The sequence below is a fragment of the Cynocephalus volans genome, chromosome X (genome assembly GCF_027409185.1).
Source record: "Cynocephalus volans isolate mCynVol1 chromosome X, mCynVol1.pri, whole genome shotgun sequence".
NCBI lineage: Eukaryota > Metazoa > Chordata > Mammalia > Dermoptera > Cynocephalidae > Cynocephalus > Cynocephalus volans.
This window is the reverse complement of record NC_084478.1, coordinates 112,381,325-112,393,704: the sequence shown is the minus strand read 5'-3', so window position 1 is coordinate 112,393,704 and position 12,380 is coordinate 112,381,325. Positions and strand designations below refer to the sequence as shown.

The 12,380-nt window shown below is 36.8% G+C and overlaps 1 pseudogene; it reads left to right on the top strand.

Annotated features, from left to right (window-relative positions):
• The first annotated feature begins 9,587 nt into the window (after positions 1-9,587).
• Positions 9,588-10,440, top strand: LOC134366655 (peflin-like; annotated as a pseudogene).
• Positions 10,441-12,380: the final 1,940 nt, after the last annotated feature.

The window sequence follows — 12,380 nt, the reverse complement described above, 5'->3', positions numbered from 1 at the left end:
AAAAAGTTTTTAAATTGGACAAAGTCTAATTTATCTTTTCTTGTTTGTTTGCTTGGGCTTTTGGTGTCATATGTAAGAATCCATTGCCAAATACAGAGTCATGAAGATTTGTCCCTATGTTTACCTCTAAGAGTTATATAGTTTTAGGTCTTATATTTGGGTCTTTGATCCATCTTGAGTTAAGTTTTGTATATGGTGTGAGATAAGGGTTTAACTTCATTCTTTTGCATGTGGCTATCAAGTTGTTCTAAGACCATCTGTTGAAAAGACTCTTTTCCCTCATTGAATCTTCCTTCATTTGACCCTTGAATGTTTCTTCATTTGACCCTTGTCAAAAATGAATTGAGTCTTCAAGTTTCCAGCCTAGTGTTTAAGGAGTCATTGCACCCATCGTCAGAGCAATAAGAAAGCTGAATAAGTTGAAAATCAATAACTTTTCTGAGATCCATAAGAAAATTGAGGTCACAGGGGAAACCACCATCTCCAAAATTGGAGAGACTGGTAAACACAGCTTATAAGTGTAGAAACCCAGAGATAAAAGTGAGCCAGAGGGGCAAGTATCAGGGCAGCAAAACTTAAACTAAAATTGATAAATTGCTGAAAGCTCAGTGTGGACAAGTTCAAGAGTGAAAAATTCTAGGGGGCCCAGTCACGGGGAAGCTACCACATGTTCATGAGTTTTACCTCCAGGATCTCAAAAGGTGGATCATGTAAAAATTCCTTCATATTTCCAGAAAGGAGAAAGGAAAAGTAACCATATTGACAAATACCCAGAGCATTTCTTCTCCTTAACAAGTGCCTTCTCTCATGGAAAACTATTTTTTCAGAGCCTACCATCTTGAATTTTACTTCAGCCTAACTTACCTGGGGACAGGGAAATACTCAGCTTCAGCTCCCTTGATCCTCCCAGTATTGAATTCCTGTCTCACTAAGAGGTGAAGGGAGGAAACTGATAAACACATGTGAAGGTCACAGCCAAGGAGCCCAAGCTTGCTAAAAGACTAAAACATATTCATAGGACTATATAATGCTTCCTCTCCTCTCACCCTTACTAGCACATCAATAGGACTCCTGTATTACAGCAGGGAACAATGAAAAGAACTGTGTATCTCAGACCTTATTGAAGACAAAGTATTTAGGGAAACCTCAAAATAAGAGGGAATATAGAAACAAGAACACAAGAGGAAATTTTTAGCATAGGACACCTAACACTATAGCAGACAGTAAACATAGTCAAACTCCTAGACAGATAGACATAAAATTTCATACTAAAGACTTATTTACCTCAGTTCCTTTTACCTATGTCTGGATTTCAATAAAAATTTACAAGGCATACCTAACAACAAAAAATACTGTTTGAAGAGAAAGAGTAAACATCAGAACCAGACTCAGATGTGGCAGAGATTTTGGAATTATCAGAGTAGGCATTTAAAATAAGCATGGTTAAAATGCTAATGTTTCTAATGGCAAAAGCAGACAACACACAAGGGCAGAAGAGTAATGCAAGTACAGAGATGGAAAGTCTAAGAAAGAATTTTTTAAATGCTAGAAATAAAAAACACTGTAACAGAAATGAAAAATGCCTTTGATTGGCTCATCAATAGACTGGACACAGATGAGGAAATAATCAGTGGGTTTGAAGACAGGTCAGTAGAAATTTCCAAAACTGAAATGCAAAGAAAAAATATTTTTAAAAAAGAGAGTATCCAAGGTCTGTGGGATGATTACAAAAGGTATAACATATGCGTAATGAAAGAAATCAAACCACAGATCCAGGAATCTTGGAGTACACCAAGCAGGATAAATATAAAATATAAGTATGTGTGTGTGTGTTTGCTTGTGTGTATACACTTAGTATATCATACTCAAGATGCAGAAAATCAAAGACAAAGAGAAAATTTTAAAAGGAGCCAGAGGGAAAGAAACACCTCACCTATAGAGACACAAGAATAATAATTACATAGGACTTCTTTTCAGAAACCATGCAAACAAGAATAGAGTGGGGTGAACTATTTAACGACTTGAAAGGAAAAAACCCACCAACCCAGAATTTTGTATCCAAGGCAATTAAACTTTAAAAGTGAAGGAGAAATACTTTCTCAGACAAGCAAACAATGAGGATATTTTTTGCCAGTAGGCCTGCCTTGCAAGAAATCTTAAAAGAAGTTCTTAAGGGAAGGAATATTATATTGTTCAAAAGCTCAGATCCACATAAAGGATGAGTATTAGAATATAAATAAAAGTTTAAAAAAAATCTTTTAGTTTTCTTATTCTTATTTGATCTAAATTACAACAGTTTTTTGAAAATAACAGCAACAATGTATTTGGTGACTATAGCTTATGAGTAAATGAATTGAATAACAACAATGTTATAAGAGATGAGAGGGAGGAATTGGGAATATTCAGTTATAAATTACTTGCACTATTTATAAAGTGATTCAGCATTATTTGAAAGCAGACTTTGATTCACTGTAAATGTATTTTACAAACTCTCGGGCAACCACTAAAAAAAGTTTAAAATGAAATGTAACTGATATGTAAAGAGAAGACAGAAAAAAGATTCATATAAAATTCTCATGTAAAACAGAGAAGGCAGAAAAAGAATTTAAGACAAAAAGAAAACAAAGAACAACAGAAACAGAAAAGAGTAAAAAATATGGTAGATATTAATTGAACTATATCATTAATCACATTAAACATTTGTGGTCTAAGTAAACAAAATTAAAAAACAAAATTTGTCAGAGTGGATGTATAACAAGACCTACCTATGTGCTGTCTACAAGAAATCCACTTTAAATATAAAGGCATATATGCATTAAAAGTAAAGGGATGGAAAAACATGCTTATTAGTCCGTTTTGTGTTGCTATAACAGAATACCTGAGACTGGGTGATTTTTAAAGAAAAATGAAATTTATTGCTTACAGTTTCTGAGGCTGCGAAGTCCAAAGTTCATCTGGTGGTGATGACAGTGACCCAGGGGTCTCACATTGCAAGAAGGTGGAAGCAGAGAGAGCAGACAGAGCAAGAGAGACAGATTCTCCTCTCTCTTCTTTTAAAGCCCTCAGAATCATGCCCCTGGCCACCACCTTTAATCCATTCACTATGGCATGGTCCCACAATCAAATCACCTGTTCAAGGCCCCACCTTTCAATTACCATAATAGCATTTTCCACCCTCAACAGTTACTGTGGGGACAAAGCTTCTAATATATGAAACTTGGGGTACACAGTTCAAGCTTCAGTGAGTTTTGGGGGGGCATAGCTCAATTCACTGCACATGCTAACAACAATCAAAAGAAAGCTAGAGTAGTAACATTAATTTCAGCAAAAACAGAATTCAGAGCAAGGAAAATTATCACCGATGTAGAAGGGCATCTCATAATGATAAAGGGATCAATTCTCCAAGAAGATATAACAGTTCTTAATATGTATGCACCTAAAAAGAGAGCATCACAACACAATGAGGCAAAAACTGATAGAACTGCAAGGCAAAATATAAAACTGCACTTTCGTAGGTGGAGACTTCAACACCACTCTATCAGTAATTGAAAGATCTACCAATAAATATGGACATAGATGAACTAAACAGTACCATCAATTAACTATATAATTTAAATTTATAGAATATCCAGCAACAGCAAAATTCATATTCTTCTCAAGCTCACATGGACTATTCACCAAGACAGACGACATTCTGAGACATGAAACACACCTTAACATATTTAAAATAACAGACATAATCATACAAAGTATGTTCTCAAGGCACATGGAATTAAACTAGATAGAAAACAATAAATTGTTTTGATAGCTGTAATACTCCAAATATTTGGAGACAGCTATAAAATTCTAAAGGAACAAAAGAACAATTAATAAAATGTCAGGAGTAAGACTACACCTTTCAATAGCAACCTTGAATGTATGGATTAAATTCCCCATTTCAAAAATATAGACTGGCTGAATGGATTAAAAAATAAAACAAAATTATATGCTGCCTATAAGAAACTCACTTCACCTGTAAAGATACCCTTACACATAGAATACAAGTGAATGTATGAGAAAAGATATTCCATGCAAATGGAAGCCAAAAATGAAGAGGAGTAGCTAGTTATATGATTATATTTCAAAAGATTCATGGAAAAATAGAATTAAAAGATAATACTGAAGGGAGATGTCATCTCCCTTCAATATGGTGGAATAGAAAGTCCCCAGTGTCACTCTCTCCCACAAACGATTAATTTACAGCTATTAAAAGAAAGAGACTGCCAACCTGGGACTTCAGGAGCTCAGAGGAAGAGGAGGAGAGGCCTGCCTAGTTCATGAAGGCGAGAAAAGCTGTGGTGAGAGAAAGAAGGGATCACTTTGACCATTTTGGGCCCCAGCTGCTTCGGGGCTGGCCTCAGTGAGGGGCAGGAAGAAGTCATACATAGCATGCAGAGCAGAAGCCAAAAAAAGCCACAGCTGAGCCCTTAGTCTTAAGTTGCTTGGGGTCTGAAGGGTAGAAGAGAGCCTTGTAGCACACCACACCAGCATTCAGGCCAGTGAGACCACTGAGAGGGTTCCCATAGACCCATGCAGGAGTGATGGGCTGTAGCCAACAGAAGATAGGAGCCACCCAGAGGCCAGTGAGTTATTGCGAGTGATTAGCACAAAGTCTACCCCACAGAAAGCATTTGGAATCAGGGGCAGGCTGGCCCACAGGGGGAACATTAGGGCAGCTGATCTCCCTTCCAACAGGCACAGGCCCATTCAGTGTAGACTGCTAAGGGAGATAGAGCTGCAGGGGATGCAGATTTCTGGAAAGACTCAGTCCCAGGGCAGAATTTCAAAACAACCCAGGATTATTTGACATCACAAAACCCAGATGTGATAAAAAGCCCAACAATCAAAATCTGAGCTGCACAAAAAGCCTTCTCCAGAGAAGCAGCAGCAAAGAAGCAATTTAGCTCAACCATAGGGCTCAAGTGCTGGTCCCCACGAGAAGTTCCCCCTATTTTGGAATTAACCAAAGGACAACTAATTAGTTCCAGTACAGAGGTTAAGTGGTGGTGGTAGATAATAATCCAACAAAGAACTGAAGAAAAAAAGCCACAGATCAGAGACAAAACTCTGATATTAACCAGCAAAGGTCTAACACTGCCAAAGAATACGGATAAAACCTAAATGAGGAAGCAGTCTCCTCAAATGCCCAGGCATCAATGTAACGACACAAAGATTGAGAAAGAACAGAGAAATATTGTACCATCAAAGGAAACAAACCAAGAACCAGCAATGGACCCTGAGGAACAGTGGATTTATGAAATGTCTGAATTCAGAATAACCTTCTTAAGGATGTTCAGGGAGTCACAAGAAAATACAGATAAAAAATTAAATTACATCTGGAAGACAAGCCAAGAGCAGAATAAGAAACTTGACAAAGGAGTTGAATCAATTAAAAAAAAAAAGAAATTCTAGAAATAAAGAATACATTATCTGAACTGAAAAACTTGATAGAAAGCTCCAACATCAAACTGAGGAAATAATCAGTAAGCTCAAAGATAAAACATATGAAATTATCAAATAAGTGGAGCAAAAAGAAAAAAAATACAAAAAAAAAATGAAATAGAAATACAGCAAATATGGGACTCCTTCAAGTGAAATAACTTCTGCATAATAGGCATACCCAAAGCAGAAGAAAAAGGAAGAGATGTAGAAAGCACATTTAAGAAAATAATGGCTGAAGATTTCCCATGTATGGAGAAAGATGACAGCATCCAGGTACAGGAAACCCAGAGGTCGCCAATCAAATAAAAATAAATTTTAAAAAAGAAGTTTATAGCAATAAATGCCAAAAAAAAAAAAATGAAAAATGACTTCACATAATCAATCTAACATTACACCTCAAGGAACTAGAAAAAACCAACAAACCAAACCCCCAATCAGTAAAAGGAGAGAAATAACAAAGATCAGAGCAGAAATAAATGAATTAGAAATTTAAAAAACAATACAAAAGATTGATGACACAGAGTTGGTTTTGTGAAAATGTAAACAAAATCAATAAACCTTTAGCTACTAACGAAGAAAAAAAGAAAAAAATACTCAAATAAATAAAATAAGAAATGAGAAAGGAGACATTACAACTGATAATACAGAAATACAAAGGATCATAAGGGACTACTACAAACCACTATAAGCAAACAAACTGGAAAGCCTAGAAGAAATGGATAAATTCCTGGACATGGACAATTTACCAAAGTTGAACCATGAAGAACTATAAAACATAAACAGACCAATAATGACTAATGAAATTGAAGCAGTAATAATGAGTCTCCCAACAAAGAAAACCCCAGGACTAGATGGCTTTACTGCTGAATTCTGCCAAACATTTAAAGAAAAACTAATACCAATTTTTCTCAAATTCTTCCAAAAAATTTGAAGAGGAGGGAATACTTCCAAACTCATTTTTCAAGGCCAATATTAACCTTATAACACAACCAGAAAAAGAAAACTATAGACCAATATCCGTAATGAATACAGATGTGAAGGTCCTCAACAAAACACTATCAAGCAGAATCCAACAAAAAGTTAAAAAGATCATTCACCATAATCAAATGGGATTCATTCCAGGGATGCAAGGATGGTTCAAAATATGTAAATTAATATATGTGGTACATCACATCAAGAGAATGAAGGAAAAATCTACGATCATTTCAGCAGATGCCAAAAAAGCATTTGATGAAATCCAATACCCCTTCATGATAAACAAAACAAACAAAAAAAAACGCTTAACAAATTAGGTATAGAAGGAATATACCTCAACATAATAAAGTCTGTATACAACAAAGCCACAGCTAATATCATACTGAATGGACAAAAATTACAGACTTTTCCTCCAAGATCTGGAACACAACAAGGATGCCCACTTTCCCTACTCTTATTCAACAGTACACTGGAAGTTCTAGACTGAGCAATAAGGCAAGAGAAAGCAATAAAGGGCATCCAAATCAGAAAGGATGAAATCAAACTATCCCTATTTGCAGATGACATGATTATGTACAGAAAAAACCCTAAAGACTCCACCAAAAAATTATTAGAAATAACAAATGAATTCAGTATAGTGACAGGATACAAAATCAGCACACAAAAATCAATAGCCTTCCTATACACCAATAACAAAATAGTTGAAAAAGAAATCAAGAAAGTAATTCCATTCATAATACCTACCAAAAAATAATGAAATACCTAGGAGTAAATTTAACCAAGAAGATGGAAGACCTCGACAATAAAAACTATAAAACATTGGTGAAAAAACCTGAAGAGGACACAAATAAATGGAAAGATATCCCATGTTCATGGGTCTGAAGAATTAACATTATCAAAATGTTCATATTACCCAAAAAAATCTACACATTCAATGCAATCCCTATCAAAATACTAATGATATTCTTCACAGAAATAGAAAAAAATTTAAATTTTTTATGGAACCACAAAAGACTCCATATAGCTAAAGCAATCTTGAACAAAATGAACGAAGTTGGAGGCATCACACTTCTTGATTTCACAATAATATATAAAGCAGTAGTGACCAAAACAGCATGGTACTGGCATAAAAATAGAAAAATAGACCAATGGAACAGAATAGAGAGCCCTAAAGTAAACCCATGCACTTACAGCCAACTGATTTTCAACAAAGGTGCCAAGAATATACAGTGGGGAAAGGACAGCTTCTTCAATAAGTGGTGCTGGGAGAACTGGGTATCCACATATGGAATATTGAAACTAGATGCCTGTCTCTCACCATAGACAAAACTCAAATCAAAATGGGTTAAAGACCGACATTTAAGACCCCAAATTATGAAACTGCTAAAAGAAAACATAGGGGAAATGCTACATAAAATGGGAGTGGGGAGCACTTTTTTGAATGGGACTAGAAAGGCACCAGCCACTAAACAAAACATACACAAATGGTACTATACCAAACTAAAAAGCTTCTGCATGGCCAAGGCACACTGTCAACAAAGTGAAGAGAAAATCTAGAGAATGAAACAAAGTGTTTGCAAACTACACATCAGACAAGGGGCTAATATCCAGAATATATGGGAGCTCAAACACTCAACAGCAAAAAAACAAATAACCTGATTAAAATATGGACAAAGGGCCTGAACAGACATTTCTCAAAAGACATACAAATGGCCTAGAAGCACATGAAAAAAATGCTCAACATCACTAATCATCAGGGAAATGCAAATCAAAATCATAATGAGATATCATCTCACCCAAGTTAGAATGGCTGTTATCAAAAAGACAGAAAATAACAAATGCTGGCAAGGATGCAGAGAAAAGAGAACCCTCCTACAGTGTTGGTGGGAATGTAAATTGGTACAGCTATTGTGGCAAATAGTAAGGAGGATCCTCAGAGAACTAGAAATAGGTCTATCTTACAGTCCAGTTATCCTACTACTGGATATATACCCAAGGGAAATGAAACCAATATATCAAAAAACACCTGCACTTCCATGTTCATCACAATGCTATTCACAATCACCAGGAGATGAAATCAACCTAAATGTCCATCAATGGATGAATGGATTAAAAAAAACAACTGAGCTGTATATATTCAATGGAATACTATTCAGCTATAAAAATCAATGATATTCTATTTGCAGCAACATGGATGGAACTGAAAATCATCATGTTAAATGAAGTAAGTCAGGCATAGAAAGGCAAATATTGCATGGTCACACTCATATGTGGAACATAAAGACAAAAAAGTGGTTCTCTTAGAAGAAGAGAGTAGAATAATGGTTACCAGATGCTGGGAGGGGAGGAAAAGGGATAGACTAACAGATACAAAACTATGCTATCTACCCTAAATGAATCATTGTGCACTATATGCATGTTTTGAAGCAATGCACTGTATCCCACAAAGATAAATATAAATAAAATTGAAAAAAAAGTAAAATAAAATAAAAGATAATACTAAACTTTCCATGAACCTTTTAAAGTACCCTCATGCTTATATTGGATAAAAGAGACTTTAAATCAAAAATTATAAAAAGAGACAAAGAAGGGCATTATATAAGAATAAAGGGATTAATTCAGCAAGAAGATACAACAATTTAAAATATATATACACCAAACATCAGAGCACCCAGATATATAAAACAAGTATTATTGGATCTAAAGGGAGAGAGAGACCCCAATATAATAATAGTTGGGGTTTTTAACACCCTTCTCTCAGTCTTGGACAGATCTTCTAGACAGAAAATCAGCAAAGAAACATTGCATTTAAACTGCACCATAGACCAAATGCATCTAACAGACATTTACTGAACATTTCATCCAACAACTTCAGAATACACTTCTACTCATCAGCACATGGAACATTCTCCAGGATAAACCACGTGTTAGGCCACAAGTCAAGTGTCAACAAGTTTTAAAAAATGAAATCTTATCAAATATCTTTTCAGACCACAATGGAATAAAACTAGAAACCAATAACAAGAGAAACTTTGGAAACTGTACAAATACATGGCAATTAACATGCTCCTGAACAACGAATGGGTCAATGAAGTTATTAAGAAGGAAGGATGTGTGACATCAGAGTTACCATGAACAGCTATCTGCTCAGGCAGTGCTGCCCAGGAGCTGCGGGACAAGCACCTGGAGCCCTTCTGGGCAGCTTCTACTCTGAACTCCCCCATGCTGGACAGCAATATGGCAGCAAACTACCCCCTGGTGGTGGTTATGGGGGTCCTGCCCCTGGAAGCCCTAATGGACCACCAGCTGGTGGAGATCCCTATGGAGACCTCAACCCTGGGTGGTTCCCCTCAGTAACTCTGGTAGAACCATATGGCTGTGCAGTGCCAGAGGGCCCCTATGGTCAACCACCTCTAAATTCCTATGGTGCCTAGAAGCCCAGGCCTTATGGACAGGATGGTGCTCCCCCCAGTGTGGATCCTGAAGCCTGGTCCTGGTTCAAGTCAGTGGACTCTGATAACAGTGGCTACATCTTCATCAAGGAGCTGAAGCAGGCTCTGGTCAACTCCAACTGGTCCTTGTTCAATGATGAGACATTCCTCATGATAATAAACATGTTTGACAAGACCAAGTCAGGCTGCACCAATGTCTACGGTTTCTTAGCCCTGTGTAAATTTATCCAGCAGTGGAAGAAACTTCTAGCTCTATGACTTGGACTTCACAGACTCCATTAGCTATACAGGGCTGCAGTAAGCTCTGTCCCAAATGGGCTATAACCTGAGATCCTGGTTCATCCAAGTCCTGGTCTCCCACTATTGCCCATCCTCTGCTAAGCCTGCCATGCAGCTCAACTGTTTCACCCAGGTGTGCACCCAGTTGCAAATGCTGACTGAGGCCTTCCAAGAGAAGGACACAACTGTATAGGGCAACATTTAGCTTAGCTTCAAGGACTTCATCACCATGACAGATTTTCAGATGCTATGACCCAGCCCATCTGTAGAGAATGGAGCATACCAGGGACCTTTTCTGGCTCCTTGGAGTGGCAGAAGTATGTGGGCCTCTTTTTTCCTGCTTGTACTAGAAAAATAGTCTCCTTTGCTTGATGCAACACTGTTCCCAAAGAGAGTTGGGACTCTTACATCATAGCCACCAAATTGTGGGGACCTGGGCTAAAGCCACACAGGTAAGGGCCTGACCTAAGAGAGGACTGAAAGTTGAATACCTTAACAGCCCTGAGAAATTGAGTGACAGAGCCTTGCATCAGAATCAGGAAATTTGAGTCATTGCAAAGGAGCTAGTGTACAGTCAGTTGGGTTGTGGCCTTTAGCTTTCCCTTTTACAATCCAACACCAGTTGTAAATGTTCACCAGTGATTACCATTAGCACCTGTGTTCTCTCACCCAGGCCATCCTGTCACATGAGTGCAGTTTCTCCAAAGTGGGCCTAACCAAGCATGAGAGATTTGCCCATGGGACCAGTGGCTTGGGTTCCACCATGCCCACAAGTCCTTGTGTGTTAACTTTTAGCTTCCTGGGGGCTTTTCCCACTCAGGGAGCTCAGAAACTCTGCTCTCTGGGCATCTTTGGTCAGGCTACTGCCCCCTGATGCTTGGACCCCACACTTGCCTGAAATACTCTTCTTGACTTTGGTCCCAAGGGGACAGTTGTCACTTCCCACTGCCAATATTTTTTTATTTACAGTTTTTTTCATTGGGGGCCAAAAGTCCAGTGAAATTGTAAGAATCAGTAGAAGGATGAAACTCTTCAAAAAATTAAGAAGGAAATTTAAAATTTCCTTGAAACAAATGAAAACAGAAACATAGTATACCTTAAGCTATGGGATACTGCAAAAGCAGTACTAAGAGGAAAGTCTATAGCAATATGTGCTACATAAAAAAGTAGAAATATTTCAAGTAAACAACCTAATGTTGCACCTCAAGGAACTAAAAAAGCAAGAACAATCCAATCCCAAACTTAGTAGATGGGAAGAAATAATAAAGGTCAGACCAGATTTAAATGAAATAGAGACCAAAAAAAAAAAAATGCAAATGATTGATGAAATAAGAAGTTGTTTTTTTTTTTAAAGATAAGCAAAATTGACGAACCATGAGCTAGACTAACTAAGGAAAAAAGAGGGAAGACTCAAATAAATAAAATCAAAAATGAAGGAGGAGATATTACAACTCATACCACAGAAATACAAAGAATCATTGGAGACTACTATGAACAACTATAGGCCAACAAATTGGAAAACCTGGAGGAAATAGTTAAATTTCTTGACACATACAAACTACCAAGACTGAACCAAAAAGAAATAGAATAACTGAACAGAACAAAAATGAGCAATGAGGTTGAATCAGTATCAGCAGTATACCAGCAAAGAAAAGCCCAGGATCAAATTTCTTCACTGCTGAATTCTAACACAAATTTCAAGAAGGATTAATACTAATTCTTCTGAAACTATTCCAAAAAATCTAAGAAGAGGGAATTCTTCCAAACTCATTCTATGAGGCCAGCATCACTCTGATACCAAAATCAGACAAGGACACAACAACAACAACAAAACTACAGGACAATATCACTGATGAACATAGATGCAAAAATTCTCAACAAAATACAAACAAACCTAATTCAATAGCATATCAGAAGGATTATACACCATGATAAAGTGGGATTTATCCTAGGGATGCAAAGATGGTTTAACATCTGCAAATCAATAAATGTGATACACCACATCAACAAAATTAAGGACAAAAACCCTATGATCATCTCAATAACTACAGAAAAAGGATTTTATAAAACTCAACATCCCTTCATGATTAAAAATCTCTGAACAAATTTGGTATAGAAGGAAAGTATGTCAACACAATAAAGGCCATATATGACAAACCCACAGCTAACATCATACTGAAGAAGGAAAAGTTG